Raw genomic sequence first — 17,420 nt, forward strand, 5'->3', positions numbered from 1 at the left:
ACTTCGCTTCCCGTAACATTATTTTATCCGTTCTACGCGGCTAAATGTTTAATTACGCTAAATTACGTTCGATCCAGATAAAGATATTAAGCGGCATCCCGAGTCGCGTATGCACGTGTCATGGTCAAATATAATTTTCGGTTCGTTTTGTATATGATCGGCTTACGAAGTTATGAAATAAATAAGCCTTTCTATAATTCAGCAAATTCCTTCGAGATTAGTGGGACGATTGTTGTACAAACAATATTATCTTCAGCTCCGATAGACCGAAGATAAAATCAGGAAACTCGTATATGATACGGTTAAAAATGTTCACACATCTAATTCTTCCAATCGTGACTTTTTAATTAGGCGAGGAACTTAATTAGATGTGTCCGTTGGTGATTAAACACTTCTACTTGTTGTCAACATTTTTATTCAGACAGGATGTTGTATTATTTCCACTAAATATCAATAGAACGTACAATTGTTTAGTTTGTTGGAATTCTTTAACCCTGCTGCACTTTTGAACTCTCTCATACATTTTTGATTCAATCATCCCGATTTATTCATTCGTGTTAAAGGTTTCAGTTGTATTTCGACATAATGTATGAAACAAGTAAGCGAAGTGCACTGATCTGCTTACGATTTATTAATATTTTGAACACAATTTACACACTATGAATACTATTAATTTGTTCGGTGGCGAAAATAAATACAGCGGATAAAAAATTTCTTTTTCTTTTCGAAAATGATCAACGATAAAGAATATCTCATCTTCATAAAAGAAATAATGCAACAGTATACACATTCGCATATCATTTCACGGTCATACAAATGTATGAAGTTCTGTGAATACAACAGAGGTCCGTCAACCCTGATTGTACGCATCAATGGAAAAAATAGATCGAAAAAAGTTCCAATAGCAAAAAGACTAAAAGAATTTTCTAACATGTTACCATCAACTTCCTGAAACTGCGAAAGAAAGAAATCAATTCCTATTTGGTTCGAGTGTGTTGCAATTGACGCAAACAATTTCTATTCTGCATAAAAAGTCTTCGCTATTGACGTGTCTGAACGACCAACTTATTAACCCGGTGACATGCTTCGTACGACGTGCATAAATAAACGAAAATTGAAACTAACAATAGTTCATGAATCTAGACCCGCTCCGTATATCGGAGGGAGAAAAATGAACGAAGAGAAAAATAATCCAAAAAGGAAGAAGGTAGATTTGAAAGAGAGGCTGGAAGGGCGCGAAAGGATGCACACCCCCGCGACGATGATTCGAAGGACAACAGTGTTCCGTGTGATCTCGCCCGGCCAGGCTCGTGTCAGGAGCTAGTGCGCGGTAGAAAGAGACTGTAGGAAGATGACATAATCCCACTCGCGCAATTTGCGAAACAGATTTACGCGTGGGACGGGCTCCAGCGCGCGGGCATTTATGATAATGTGTCGCGCGGTTTACTGGTCGCGACTCTCCCGACGTTTGCGCCGCGGAACACGGCGCGGTGTAACGTCGCATGTATACCACGCGCGTGCACGTATAAATTCGCGTGCGATCCTCTCTGTATTGGTTCCCCCTACCGATCACGCTCCGCGCAACACACTCGTCGGTGTCATAGAAACTCTGTGCTAGCGCGCCAACGCGCGCACGCACTCGCTAACTCGCGCGCACACACGAGAACGCAAACGTGAGAAAGATAGAGCGACGGAGAGCGACAGAGGGAGGCAGAGAGAGAGAGAGAGAGAGAGAGAGAGAGAGAGAGAGAGAGAGAGAGAGAGAGAGAGAGAAAGAGGTAGAAGGAGAGAAGAGATACGTGGCTGTCCGCTCGCGAATCCTATTTAACGCTGTCCCTGATGCCCGGGTCTGACGCACACGGGTCTATGCACACGCACGTGCACGCTGCACGCTGCACGATGCACGATGCACGCTGCCCCCCTACGAAATCGCGCGGCGGGGCAGGGAGGGCGACCGGGATAATCGTGCAAGACGATTGGTAGCTTCCTGTCGGTCACGTGACCGGCCTGCATCGCGGGACGACGGTGCATGGGGCTGCACCAGAGGATGACATTCGTTGCACTCACCCAGTGCCGTTAAGTAGCTGGATAGGATGCACCGCGCGCGGATTAATGGTTACGGATACATCTTGGGATCCGATGATTTGTTGGCTTTTATCGCGACGGATCGCCCAGAAAACCCGGTATCCCGTTCTCGAGCCCTCGAACGTGTCGCCAAAACAACCGTTCGAGGGGATTAATGATATCTGCTTCGGTGGGATGTACCGTGTTATTTATGCCATAAATTCGTCCGGGCTGCACTCGAACCCGCGTATTAAATTATTGGGGATACATTTTAAGAGAATAATTTAGAGGGACGATGTGTCCCCTTCCGTGCCAATTCTCGAGCTGGCTAGCTCGCTAACGTGCCGCCTGTACTTTCCTGGATTTATCGGTGTATTCACCGGCTACCGAACGCGCCAGACACACCAGCGATTTTTGCTAAACGCACGCCGACGACGTCCGTCGCAACACCACCAGGCTCTTAACTACACCCTGGACCCCCGCTGCTAGACTATAGATATCTTCGTAAATTCAATTGCAAAAGGGAGATCACTCGTGCATAAAATACCTCCTATCGTAGGCTTTAGGAGACTAATAAATTTCATTGAAGTTTTCAGCGTGTTAGAATTATCTTTAAATCGATTCCTTGATCGCTGTCGCCCATTTTATGCGAATGCTTTGCGCTTCTGTTGCTCGTTAAACAATACTCTCCTGTGGTAATTAATAGACTGCTTGTGCGTTTAAGACAGAAATGTGCTATTTAATACAGTAGATGAATAAGAAGAATTTGAGAAGATCAGCTTGTTAACCCTTAGCACTCGAATGGCGACTGTAAGGCGCCACTAAAAATTGCTGTATCATTACTCAAAATATTTTTTACATTATTAAATTTGTTTGTATCCAATAAATTACGAAAAACTTCAGTATTGTACGAGTAAATTGCACCATTTTCGTATGTATAACATGAAAAAAATCTGTAGAAGGGAAATATTCTAGGTCGAAAGGAATGTTTCGTTTTGGAGTTAAAATAGCTTCGTGTGCAAAGGGTTAACATTATGAAAAGGAGAAAGGAGCTTCTATTTGGCTTCTGGTATTTGTAATTGATGTAAATAATTTGTATTTTGTGTGAACATCCGCGGTCTAGCAATTAGTAATATGTCTATTTAAATCGATTATCGTGCAACGGTTTGTCGATGTTGGTGAAATGTCGAATTATTTAAATGATTCAACAAAAAAAAAAAAAAACAGTATCCATCAAGTAGCTTTTTAACTGTTTGCAAAGTGGATTGAGGAGAAATTACGGGCACCCGATCGGATAGAAAAATGTGGGGCAGGCAATTTATTGTGCCAGGCTATCTGTCCGATCGATTTTGTATTTTCTAATTTAATATCAATGTCCGCCCGGAGATAATTTATTAGTGCTGTTCGATAACGATCGGAAATCGGTTTGAGTGGCGTTCCCCTTTCACCTGGTCGAGTGTGTTTCGCGTAGCACATCAGGCGATATCGTAACGGTATCATCGGGCGAGGAGAGAAACGGAAAATAAAAAAGAAATAGGGAAAAAAGAGGCAGAGATTAGCCGTGGCCGGCGATGCCCCGCAATATCGCGCCGTCTATTTTGTAATAGAAACAACGGAAGAGCCTAATTCCGCGAGGCTGCGCTCTCGTCCTCCTCGCCATTAGATGCGCGGATACATGTCGGCGCGCATGATGCCATTCCTATCTACCTATACTTACTTACCTAGCTACCTACCTACCTAATTATACCGAGTGGTCCACTCGAAGCGATAAGCGATTTACATACCGAACGACGCGATGGATTTACAGCTCGGCCTGTGTACGACGTGGGTATACTTGACTCGCCACGACGCTGCCACCAACTTCGCTCCATTTTACTACTATTCCGGGAAGTCCGCGAAAGAATAACCAACCCACGAAACTGCTGTACAACCTCTTGCACAACTGCTCCGCTCGCGCGCTGCCAATTTTGCGAAATCGTTCCTTAAAAAACACGACAGCCGTCCCGAGAAATTATTTTTCGGCTCTCCGTGATTTAAAATCCGCATAGCATCTTCTAAAAACGGCGAAATCAAAGCAAGAGTGTCGGCTACGTAGAATTTTGATAAAAATTCCGGGACGCTAGAACAATTTATTTCACACAGCGAAAAGAGTTACGACGATTGCATTCTATACAAATTTTACTTTACATCTCGCTGGCAATATTAATTTTTAAGCGAGGACGCCAAAACATTCACTGCAAAATCAACCGTTTCATAATGGAGTTCGGTTACGACGATCAAAGTTGCGAACGAATCCAGGGAAAGCAGTGCCTCGTTTCGAAGCACCGAAGAACTCCACATCGCGTAAACTTATCGTTGCAGTATGAATAAACAGGAAATCATTGGCGCGCATCTGATCACATGAAAAATTACGGACTGCTTATGCAAATTGCTACCTTCGTTGACTACGCCAAGACCAAAGTCGAGGAAATAATTGACCCATCTTTTTAATTGTCCCATATTATTCATACGCATCTGCATTCCGGAGAATCAACTATGTCCGGTAAACACCTCTAATAATCGACTGAGGGATTGCGAAACTTGTGGAAAAAAGCGACTGTAATCAACATTGAACAATGCGTTTGAAATCACCGTGGTGCGCGGCCTAGTGCACCGGGGGAGACACCTTGAACGCATCAGTCCCCCCTCCCCCCCACCAGAAGCGCGTCACGCTAGTTACACAGGAAACGTCGGGCGACGAATTCGGTGGTGGGGGAAGGTCCCTGGAAACTAGCGTAAGCGGCATAGTATCGTTTCCAGGCTGGCGGTCAAGATGACGCGAATTAGCGACCCTCTAATTACGGCGGCTTGGCGGGGGGGGGGGGGGGGGGGAGGTTTCGCATTTCAGCTTACTCCTCCGAGGAAAATAATTTCAATAAAGCGTGTGGCGCAACCTTGAAACGTACGCGGTTCTACGAGATAAATACGGGGGCACACGGCCGTTATGAAACGGTACCGCGAAAATTATACAGGGACAATTTCTCGCCGGCATAAATCTCCGAACGGTACACGCCGGGCCACCGCTTAATAATTGATAAGTAAATAATTCATTCGAGGTGGTGAACGCGACCGTGCCAAACGATGAGACAGATTTACTGGTCGTCGCACTAGCAGACGCTGCCTCGCAGTTCGCTCCATTCCTGGCGACTTTGGTATATTTCGCACTCGCGGTCACGGAAGCTTCAAGTATAGTTAGCCAACCGTTACCAAGGATTGGTATGCAGCCGGCCTCTCATCGGTTCATTTATTTACGCGATCGGGCCCGGCGAACAGCGACTTGCGCGTCGCCGAATCGCAAAAAGCTGCACAAAATTCGCGCCCCTGTTAATTATACATGATTCATTACTACGCCGCGCGTTTTCCACGTTTCCGAGAAAAATCAGTGAAATAGATCGTGGCGGAAATGGCACCAATTTGCTAAAATTGCCAGAAGAAGGAACGGTCTCTTGCTATTCCTCCCAAGAATTTTGATACTGCATGCAAATCTGCAGACTATTAATAACATACGGTACAGTGTTAACGTTCTTAAGGACCAGGAATTCAATGTAAAGGGATCAGTGATTTTGGTGGTTGTAAAATTCAATTCTTGTGTTAGGTGTTTGATAGGATATGGAGATACCCTCAAAGGGGGAAGGCGTTTACCTTAAAAAATCGAAATTTTATGAGTCAATTTAAAGTATGATTTTAATATTGCAAGAACAGAAAAAGGCAAAAAATTTCATCTTTTGCCTGCACAAGAGCATCGAACAACTTCTTCATGTGATAGTATAACAGCGAATTCCGATTATTGTAGCATGGTAAAAATATGAAATTTTTCGACCAGAAACAGGTAAATACCTGTACCGTGAACATCCGTTGCTAGTTGGCCAAAAAGTATTCGCTCGCAACGCCCGAGACGCGAAGAAGACTGATTGATACAGTCTTTCGAAAGGCTATCCACTACTAACTGTCTATTTAACAAACGGGGTTAGGTGTAACGTCGTTAAGGTGCGTGTCCGGTTCAGTATATCTCAGTCGAGTGTGGTCCTACTACCAGAGAATTTTAGCTTGTCCGACGACACGAAAATTTCGAAATTAATTTCGTCTATTTTATGGAAGCGCGCGTCGTATTTTGCGGAGGCCCTAACGTAACGTAGGACGTTTTTGCCGGCGGAACATGTAAATTTTTCGTCGCCCCGGTCCGGAGTTTCCGGGAAATCGCATCGGATACGAAGGAAACGGATCGACGCTCGTTGAGAACGTCATCGGGGTTCTTTGAGGCAAGTGATCATCGAGGATCCTTGCTAGTCGGTGGCGTTTCTGGAGACTCGGCGATTTAATTCCGCGAGATTAGAATATCGGCTGCTCGGAACCAATGACAACAAGATTCTATTTCAAACGATGGCTATTCTTAGTATCGCGTAAATTTCGTTGCGACAGCGGTAGCGACGTACACCACCAAACGTGTATCGTGCTTGAAATATGACTTGGAAGTATAGTGCAACGGCAATTATTTAATTCGGTTAATTATTGCCTCGCCGAGCAAGACGTCGCCAAAGATATATCGCTGAAATATTGTTGTCTATAATTGCGCGAGCTCGTTCGCGGCCCCCGCTCTCTCTCTCCATCTCTCTGTCTCCCTTCTCTTTCTCTCGCTCCTCCGCGACCTTATCAAGAAAACATGAAATAATCTACCAAGAAATACCCGTGGAAGGAGCCAAGTTTTATCGTACTGGCGCATGGGTTTACGTTTCTCTCTTTCGGAGAGAGAAGAAAGAGAGGCCCCAACGGTGAAAAAAGATGCGAGAGCCCGGCTAAAGTTAATATTTTTCGAGGTATAATGAATTCAGTAACGCCCGACCGGGAGCACCGCACGTCCTAGCTTTAAATCTTTTCTGTAAATAGATTATGGCGGAAGATAATGAAAAATTTGCCAGCGGCGCGCGCCTAAGTTCAACGCTCCTTCCCTTCGAACTCTGTTTTTCGGCAACTCCTGTTACCCCTTTTGCCAACCTGTCCCTGCGAATTTATATTTCCCGCCGTTCCCCCACCGCCTGCGACGCTCGAAACCATTTCTGGGTTAAACAGACTCGAATAAACTCTGAATTCGATCACACGATTTTTAGAGAGTACAGATTCAAATCGAAAATTGCGGACGAGCACAATTGATTATTCAGAGATTTATCAGCTTGACGGTTTCGCGAATTTTCATCTGTGTTGCCAAGAAAAAGACCCAACCAAAGGATGGCGGATAAAGAAATTCGCGAATCTAGTCCTCCCTTGTAGGAAAATAATTTTTAAAAGAGTGCTATAAAAACGAGCTGTGTCTGTTGATTGGTTCTTTTTTCTCCCTAATTAACTCGGACACGGGTGATCCGGCGAGCATAATTTGCGAAGCATTCTCCTTCATGGTTCTCGTCGCGGCGGTTTGCGTAAATTGAAGATCCGTGAGCACGAAATGCAGCATTATCGTTTACGGGTATTGTGTACAGCTCGATAAGATAACGCTCGACCGCGGAGAATCACATGATTAGAGTAATCGAGGCGTGCTTGTCTTCAATCGGCGGTTAGTTAGCGAGGAGAAAATTGAAATATGAGTCATCGGGTACATAATCGTGCTCTAAATAACTCGGCCGCGTCTTAGCCGAGTATGCGAACGAAAGAAACAGCGTTAGGCTCGTTTCTTGTTCGACCCGTGCACACCGAAGTATTATATCTGCCGTGTTTCTCTTCCGGCCGGTATCCCCGTGTACGCGTAATTACGCGTTTCTTTTATTACGTCCACGCCCATGAGCCTCTGGTGCGCTTTTTACCGTTCTGCGTGAACGATTTAATCGCCCCGCAGTTTTAACTTCATTACCTATATAAACGCGAGAGCTAATTAGTTGCGATAAGATAGGCGGGATTACACGCGGGCTCGCTGTAAACGCTGGGGGGGACTCGGATCACCGTGACCATGTTGCATCGTGTTACTATTTTACTAGCTTCATTTTAGTTTACCGATGCTGCCAGTCGTTCCACCGTCTACTTAATTATCCCGCTTTCTGAGGCCTCTATTATCATCCCCGCGTAATTAGGTGCTTCCCGAATGACAAATCATTTGGATTTACTCGCTCTTTACTTACTGCCCTCTACTTCGGCGAAAGAACTCAGTTTAGGATTAGGCGTGAGCTGGTCTTTTGCTAGATCATTCAAATTCCTGGGTTGCCATTAATTGTCACGTTTGCTTTCAATTGTTCTTTTTTTCTCGAAACCCTCAGAATAATTCTGTAACAGTTTAATCGCATCAGTGTCTGCACACTTAGGTCTAGGTTGAAGTTTAGGACCAAGCCTACTCCTAGATTATCCAAATTCCTGAGTTGCTATTAATTGTCACGTTCATTATAATTCTGTAACACTCGTCTCTGTCTTACTGCTCAAGTCCATACTGCTTTCCGTATCGGGAACGAATCGTGCCGATACATTCGGTGAATCTCGAAACGATCTAGAACTCTGTCTAGAAGAAAAATTTGCGAATCAGGCGAACCGTTCGGTTCTCGAATTTTTGACGTGGATTACCCTCATCAGGAGGCCAGAGCTGGTGCACTAATCCGGGCCATGGTGCCTCGCATCTTGTCTGCACGCGCGGCACGAATATATTTAGTCGTGTACACAACACCGTCCCACGACGCGGCGCTGCGTGGCGGTTCGTTGATAAATTCATGTTTGCCCGTGTTTGAATGTACCATTGATGAGAGGTAGAAATGGCCAACGTTGGCCAAGAAGCCGGGTCCCCTGGCCCGAGTTCCCGCAGACATTAGTATTAATAGTTATGAATCTAGAATAGAACGCACCAGGCTGTTATGTAGATACGCGAACTACGGACTCGGTCATCCGCGCACGTTTTATGGCCGATAGATATGGACGCGTGTACCGCGTTAAGATCGAAACGCTACGGAGCAGAATCGTTCCGCTGCCACGAGAAAGGAGGATCGTCGATCGGATCGATAAGCAAAAGTTTCCTAGACGAACGTGTTCGGAACACCATTCCAATTAATGATCTTAGCCAGTCCCGAAAAATAGACAAACAGATTTATTGAGACTTTCCTTGTTCGGTTATCAGGCCGTGAAGATACGTGTCTTGGTAGGCTCAAGAGAGTCTTAGGCTAGTGTATATTGCTTCCAAGTCTTATCCTTTGAGCAAACTTTTTACTTTTGAACTGGTACAATCCGGGTCTCTTATGACCTCAAAAGAATACCTGTACACTAACTTTCGCTACTGTGCTGTACGATTCTTTCATTTCTTTGAAAATTTGAATTATTTAGCTTTAAATTCTATACTTGAAGTTATCCGAGGAAATTTGTACAGATTTTCAGAATTGTCCTATGCTACTTCGCAATCGGGTTAACAAATTCATCTAGGATGAGGGACCCAATTACTGTGGGGGTACCAATTATTGTGCCTATACTAATTATAGTTAAGCATAATGAATATTAAATGAGAGATACATAACATATATATTAACTGGTTTTAATGAAAAAAGTTCAATATCTATTTTTCCAATATTTATTATGCTTCAAAAATAAGTGTAATTAATATGGGCACAGTAATTGGGTCCCTTACCCTAGTTACTCTTAGATCAGTGAGAAAGTTGCTCGAGAGGTCTGTTCCTCTAATTGAACTGAAGTCCTGAATAATGAATATCCAAATATTTGTCTTCAAGTCCAAAACTATGAATGATTCAATTAAACAGGATTTTAGCCTAGGTGCTTCTAACTCGAAGGTGTTAATGGGGGATGTCTTTCCGAGGAACCCACCAAGGGTTGAATCTTGAACACTCCACATCCTGAACTCTAAAGCTATAATATGAGGTATGGATTTAGAGGGAAAATGAACCAGTGAAGAAAACAAGTGATCGTCAACGCCAGAAAACGTTCACTTGCCAGGTGTCAAAAACCGGATCCTTCACCACAATTCACTGTCAAATCCAACCACTCTCCGACTTCTATCTGAAAACGGAACAGAGAGACATCCTCCTGCTCGCCTGCGACGATCCGGACCTCTTCCAATCATGGTCCTCGGGGTGAACATTCCTTGGCCGATCATCCCGATGCCCGTTTTTTGGTGTTGGCCGTTCCGTCTGTGTTCCTCGGTCTATTTATAAATCAGCCTGCTTAGTGGCTCGGAGTTCGAGAGAACATTGGAACGTGATCTTCCTCGGAGCACCTTAAACCTTAGTTCTCGAACGGCTCTTCCAAACTCTGCGTCATCCACAAACCCACCACCACCGGTTGCCAATCGTCTAAGTACCGGGCACCTATCTCCCCACCGCCAGTACACCACCCGACGAGCCTAATCGCCCCTCCAGACGGTGTTTCACTCGATATCGAAGACCTCGACGATTTTTCCTCGCCTGTCGCCGCGCCACGAGACAATAGCGTCTGCTCGTCATTAATGTCGTCATTATACAGAAATCGAATTAGAGGAGGTCACATATACCGCAAGGCTCGAGTGATCGGAGCACGCGTTCGATTCTCGAACTCTACGTGGCTCGTAAAGGACCCCGCGTGTGCCGGTCGTTAGTATTGTTGTTCGCCGATCGCGTCGCTCGCAGACAGCTTTGACTTTTCGCGTCGTTATAGAAAAAAGAAAAGAGAAAAAAATGTAATAATAAAGAAGACAGAGGGCGAGGAGAGCAGAGCAGAGCACAAGCAAGTATAACGACCGCTAGGATTTTGTACAGGATCGTCGAACCGCGAATATGTGAAGTGGTCCCGGGACATGGGGATGTTCCTACGCTAGTCTGGGTGGAGTATGTGTGTGCACGGGGCTATGCATGAGCGTAGATATGTGTATGCACGCGACAGGGTAGGGAGAGACGTAGGGAATATTGGTGGAGTGTGAGCCAGCCGGCTCGGTCGCCTAGTAAGCGACCGATTGTAATTATTTTTCCCCGATGACTTTGCCCTCGATGATTGTGCCCGTGCCACGGTGAATTGACGCTGAGAGCCGAGTCACCTCTCTCTCTCTCTCTTCCCCCGATCCTCCCACGCACCCGGTACCCTCATCAGCCGGTTCCGCGGGTTAAAACGACCCGCGGCAAAGTTAAACGCTACCGGACCGTGTCGCGGGAAGAGCGTTTCTCGCCGGTGATTGGTCCCGGACCGACGGAATTATTGGCATCGGGTGCTAGCAGATATATCCATTCATTCGTGTCCCGGGAATTATTTTTTTCTTTCCCGAAGCCCCGGCAGAAATTAGGGGAGATGCGTGTTTTAGGCAGGACGGGTGTGAGAACACGCCACGTCGCTAGAGGACACTCGAGCACCACTGATTATTTTCTACTTCTTATGCGGAGAGATGACAGACAGCGCGTCGCTCGAGCCCGGTCGTTACGCTTGTTTCTTTTCAGATTTTTCTGTATGGAGGCCGCCAAGGCGAAAGATTATAACGACCTACTATTCGGGTTAATCTCGCCTTCCATTCCCGGCGCTGATTAAAAACAATTTCGACCCGCGACGACGACGACGACGACGACGACGCGGAGACAATTAGTTGAGAACCATCGGGACGATTAAACGATACTGTTTCTTTCCACTTGTCGACTTTTGCGGCTTTCTTCTCCTCTCTTTTGCCCTTCTGCTATTTTAATCTGCACGCCTATTGACGTATTTTCTTTTCTTGAACGCGATACAAGAATTCCTCGGGTGAAAATAATATTAAATGAAGTGAAGAGCGAATCGGCGCGCAATATCTTCAACGCAGCTTCTTGCCGGCTACAGAGCTTGATCTCCGACGTTCCGTTATTTACCTGATTAGCAATTAACGCTCGCGAGAAAGAGGGAGAGAAATCGAGGGAAATCGATGATCGACTCGGTTCCGTGCTCGACCGTGGAATTCTAGATGCAATTAGGATGTAGTATGGTCGATTGAGTCGCGGATAGAATGACTCGCGGACTATTTTATCGACGAGCACGCCTGGGATGCGTCAAGAACGGTCGGGGATCTCTCGAGTTCTTTGACCCGTTTCGATCTACGCCGGATTTCTCCGAGGCTTGTATTATCCCGGTGAAAGTCACATTGTTGCCCGGCATGGCATTAACACTGAATTTCCTCCTTTTATCAGTTAGAAAATACTTTAACCAACGAAAGCCGCAGTGAAAGTCTGAATTCTGATACCGGCGACCTACAGGTCTTTAAATAGGATCTGTAATTCTGCTCGGATCCTCGAAACCTTCTATCGATACTCGTAAACGAGAGATTTTATTCCTTTATTCATTCCATATTTTATTGAACGGTTAGGCGGTACGCGCACCTCCTATTAGCAATCGTGCGTATTTATTTAATCGGATGCTGGAGGCCTCTTTTAAACCATAGAGGCACTATGAAGAGCAAAGGTTTCTAGGCGTGTTGTCCTTTTTCTTTCAAATTTAAAAACCCAAACCTCAAATTTCTGGTATTTCTAATTTTACATTTCAAATTTTTTAAATTTTAAATACTTAAAATCTCGAATATTTCAATTTAAAATATTTCAAATTCGAAATGTCTCAAATTTGAAATTATTAAAATTTTCTTCGGTAACATAACACAAAAAAAATTTCTATCAATATCGTGTGTAAGTATGTTAGAAAGCACCACCAATAAAGTCAACGGCGTTTCACATTTATTTATTAAAGAGTTGTCGAACTAGTACGTTAAAAAAAAATTAGGAAAACGAAGGGATATTGTACGAACCTTTTTTTCTATCGACGACATCATCCTAGAGTTTTCTAGGACGGTCGCAAAAGAGCTTGCGTGATCTATGATTGTCTCGAGAGACACGGTTTACGTTTTCGCGGCTCAGTGGCTCATCAATCATGCTAATCAATGGTGTGTATCGGGCAGATCGATAAGGACCTTTTTCCACGCGGCTTTTCCTTTCTCCACCCTCGTCCTGAGATAAGAGCGCGACGCGGTAGAATGGACGGAAACTTTCTTATTAACACGATTAATCAAATCGCAACGAATTTCAAGCATTTTTTACGATTTTCCGGATTTCTGAACAGGTTGGAAATCCGCCATCGGATAAGTTTGGCCGATCGATGCGAGATTAAGAAGTGGCGCGGCCGCTTTTTTCGCCGGCTAATTACGAAAGTGCGATCACTCATTGGAAATAATCACCCGCGGCCGCGTAGAATTCGTTGTGTTCGAATGGGGACGAGCGAAGGAACGACGGTCTTAAAACCGGAAATCGAAACTCTTAGACTGTTATTAAATATTTTTATTTGGTTCGCTATTATGGAAGACTTCGGATTAAACATTCAGTAAATAAAACAGGAATAGACTTCTTTATTATCCGGGTTTTGCTCGGTGTAAATTAATTTGAATATATAAGGGACATTCGGAAGAGCGGCAGACATGAATTAAATACTATAACATTGAACACTTCCATTTCTATTTCTCCTGGTAACGGAAATACAATGTAAATCATTGAGGAAGCGAATATTTTCAAACCCTGATCAATGTGCAATGGGAGCAATACATTTATCTCGCTGGTAGCCTCGTCTTGGGGACACTTTATTTAGCTGATGGATCCTGTTGTATTTTCTATGGAATTCTTGATTTCTACAGGCTGTGAATTTTTAAACACGCTCTACATACGCGAGACAAATGGTAGGTGTAAAAATAATTTGAGTTGTCCCGGTTTTGTGATTTCTACACGCAGTGCAACTTGTGCATAATGACGTGACTATAAGGAAAAACATATTATTTGCCATTTAAAATAAATAAGAAAAACATGCAACATGAACTCCTTTAAAACTTCACTAGAAAATGATAGCAAAAACTATTTGAAGAAAACAGTGTATCCAACAAGACTACGATCACGTGTTACAAAATTAATCTGAACAATCAATGACGCATTCATAAAACTTCGAGACACCCTGTGCAAATTGTCGAAGCACTTTCTAAGCACCCAGAATAAAAATTGCGGTTAAAACGGGCCAATAACGTAACTCAGGCCACAAAGGGTTGAAGGGAGGAAATTGCCTGCGGATTTTTAATTGTTGCCAGGATCGTGGAACGGACCCGAAAGGGAAAGAAGTTCGGGACTCGTAAAAACTCCCACGGGAGCCGCTTATTGTCACTGTTTACCGTCGCTGCCCCCGCGACTCTTTTCCGAACGTCATAATTGCTTTCATTAGCTTGCGCGTTTTAATGGATCGAGTCGCCGGAGACGTTCAGCCCAGCGCGGTTTCGATACAACTCCGCCCGACTTTATCTTTTACGAGGGTTTCGGCGGGGAGGACGTAACGCCGTGAAAATTGGCCAATAAACTTAATTTAAGTATCCGAGCCGATGCCTCCGTCACGACATACTAATCATATTCCAACCCTCGAGCTCGGCTCGCTCTCCCGTTCTCGAACGACCGTGTAAAAAATATACTTTCCGAACCCCGTCGCGATCCCCGTGAAATTTTTACGTTCGTTATCGCAACATTCTCCCCCGCGATGACCGTTTCAAATTCTAGGTGAACGAAACTACAAAACAAAGTAGGATTTGTAAACGCACTAATTATCTTTGCTTAATTTTCCAAGATATACTGATAACTGACCTCTCTGTTTCCTTCTTAAACCGTAAATAGGGAGAGATAGAAATCATTTTGCGACCACCAGCTTGCGCAGCTATAAAATTAATCCTTCCGGAATGATCCCGAAGCGAAATAGATCGAGGATTAATAAGCTTCACGAGGCTGAAAGCGTTAATACCACGAGACGCTTCCGTTTCTACTGGTTCGCGACCTCTAACCCTGTAGCATTTACCTATATTTACTATAACACACAGTCTCACCAAATCTCCGGACCGTGTAACACACTATACTCGGCGAAAGAATTTACCTATGATCAAGCGCAAAGATCGATGCAATTATTTTTGCATCCTTGTGGATTCGTAGCTCACAGAAAACGTCTTTGTATTTTCGGGGAACTCGATTTGTTTCTTGGACTTTTCAAACAGTTTACATATTCACACTGAATCAACCCTTCGATCCTATTTGTATTTATATAATGTGTCGCAATTGAGTTAGGATCATTTGAAGCTTCATTTATTCAATTTATTAACATATATTTTTGCAGTTAGTTCTTGAACAGCCGAGTCTTTCTATCGTTTTCCATGTAATAGCTGTTAATGTAATTGAATAGCTAGAGATTGAGTGATCACACGATTCCCTAACTCTGGGTCAAAGGGAATAGTTGCGATAAATTAATAAGGGCCTGACGAACCGGTCAGGACACTTATCGAACGGTGATGTCACGACCACAGCGCTGAATAATTTATTTAATCCACCTGTTCGACGAACCAACCAGCGGGAGGATATAAAACTAAATCTGTGAATAAATTACCGGAATGTTTTATGCACGCACGGTGTATATACGCTGTTAATTCCTTCGATTAGCTTCTTGCTCGCTTGTGCCCCAATTGGAGGAGCCGCTAAATGTTTTACGGAAGGGAGTGATTCGCTCGTTTACACACAGGTTGCGTCTCGGGTTGTTCCGTCGCGTTCCGCCAGACAGACGGAGACTTCATTTAAATATCATAAACTAAATGAAACCGTGGCATTGTCTGGCACGATTTCTGAGACGCGTCTACTGTCTCCCCCCTTCGGATTAATATTTACCACCGAAGAAGCTCGCTGCTGTTCTTCGCTCGCTATTTTGTCATTGTATCGTCTTGGCGCGCGAGTTCTTAGGAATCGATGTCAGAAGTCGCAAATTGACGGTGATCAGATTTGTGATCGACGTTTCACGGGGAAACTTTCGAGGTCCCCTATTACAGATATTATTAACTAAAAACTCAACTGTCTGGATATGCAAGAACTGCAGTCAATATCCCGCAAGTAAAATCCCCAAAGGTAAAAATAAAATAAAAATTCACGTGTTAATCTCAATTCGATTGGAAATCACGTGATCGTTGAATTTTCTGTAGTAGCAAGACGCGCGTTGGAAAATTCTTATAATATTGATTGGAATTTCTGTTTTAATTAAAACCGCTACGCAACAGTTCGAAACAATTATTTTCAGAACGATTTCAACCGTGCTGCCAACGCCGGGTGCAGAAGCGCCGGAAATTGTGGCTAAATAATTGATCGAACAAGCAATTTGTGTTTTCGGTGAGTAAAAGAAGTCTCGGAAGTTTGCGGCGCCGTTTATTAATTATTGCCGCGATAAGTCGCCGATTTCCCCCTTTCGTCCCTTTCCTCCGAGGCTGAGGGGCAGGGAACGAGCCGATCTTAGCAGCGGGAGAGAGAACGGTTAGCTTGTTTCTCCGGATCCAGTTCTCTCGCGCGCGAAATCGCGTGGACAATAAGAATGGCCGATGCGATCTAACGACTCGAATCGTCTTAAAGTATCCGGCTCCTCGCGAGATGTCTGTATAATAGTTGCCCGTAATTGGCAGCGTTGATCTGCTCGGTAAATTACAGACAATGCGTACGGTACCTTGTAATGTTGCGCGCTCGCTGCCATTATCCCGATATTCCCTTCCGCCTCGTTCGTTTTCTCGTTTTCTGTTGCAGGCCGATCCCCCACACCCCCCTCCCCCGCGCTCATTGTCGGTTAATTTATTTCAATACGATCTGCGTTCGAAGCCGGGCCTTTATTCTTTGCTATATTATTTCGTTGTCCTCGACCGCTAAGAAGCCTTTATCATAGTAATAAGCGATCGATCAGCGTGCCGTGGAACGGAGCGATTCCTTTCTCTCGGAGACGCTGCCCGAGTAAAAGAAAGGACAATAAATCGATCATTGTGCGCACTTCGTGGCTGGGATTTTGTTGGGAACAAAGTATGAGGTAGCGCATGCAAAATTAGGGGAGGGGTGGGTTCGTGTCGTCACTTCGCTGGATTTGAAGTCGTTTGGAAAATACGGATTTCGGAACTCTGAAACTTTTACTAGTTCTTGAAAACGTGGTGGATTTCATTTATACCTTCTGATATTAATAAACTAATTGTTTGAGTAAGAAAATATTCTGACAGTTTCAGAGATAAGAATAATAAAAGAGATAAGAATCATAAACAAATTCGAAACCATCGAAATGATAACTTAAACCCCCCTAATTTTACACATAGTATCTATATCATAGTTGACTTTCGTATTTCTTCTTTGAGGTGCAGTCGCTTTAAACTGAACTTTAACCCCTTAACCCTCTAACCCCCTAAGGAGGCATCTAGTGAGTAATTAGAATTGCCCTTTCGAGAGGACATGAAAAATTATTGTTTCGTGAAATCTGTGCACAGCTATAATATTCCATGCCAAGTCTCACTTAAACGCACTAATTAATTCCTCCAATAATAAAGAAATAAATCTTGGCCGAGGTCTTTGACT

General features: G+C 44.1%; 1 protein-coding gene across 14 annotated transcripts in view; it reads left to right on the forward strand.

Annotated features, from left to right (window-relative positions):
* The window catches only part of Foxp (forkhead box transcription factor P), a 302,571-nt gene that overhangs the window by 14,506 nt on the left and 270,645 nt on the right, over positions 1-17,420 (forward strand). The window contains exon 1 of one of the 14 annotated variants that reach the window (XM_076793334.1): positions 16,135-16,208. The exons of the other annotated variants lie outside the window; for them this stretch is intronic. The gene's annotated coding sequence lies outside the window, so the exon portion shown is untranslated. Of the gene's footprint in view, positions 1-16,134; positions 16,209-17,420 lie in introns of those variants that run through there. 14 annotated transcript variants of the gene reach the window in all.

Source organism: Halictus rubicundus, chromosome 1 (genome assembly GCF_050948215.1).
Source record: "Halictus rubicundus isolate RS-2024b chromosome 1, iyHalRubi1_principal, whole genome shotgun sequence".
Taxonomy (NCBI): Eukaryota; Metazoa; Arthropoda; class Insecta; order Hymenoptera; family Halictidae; genus Halictus; species Halictus rubicundus.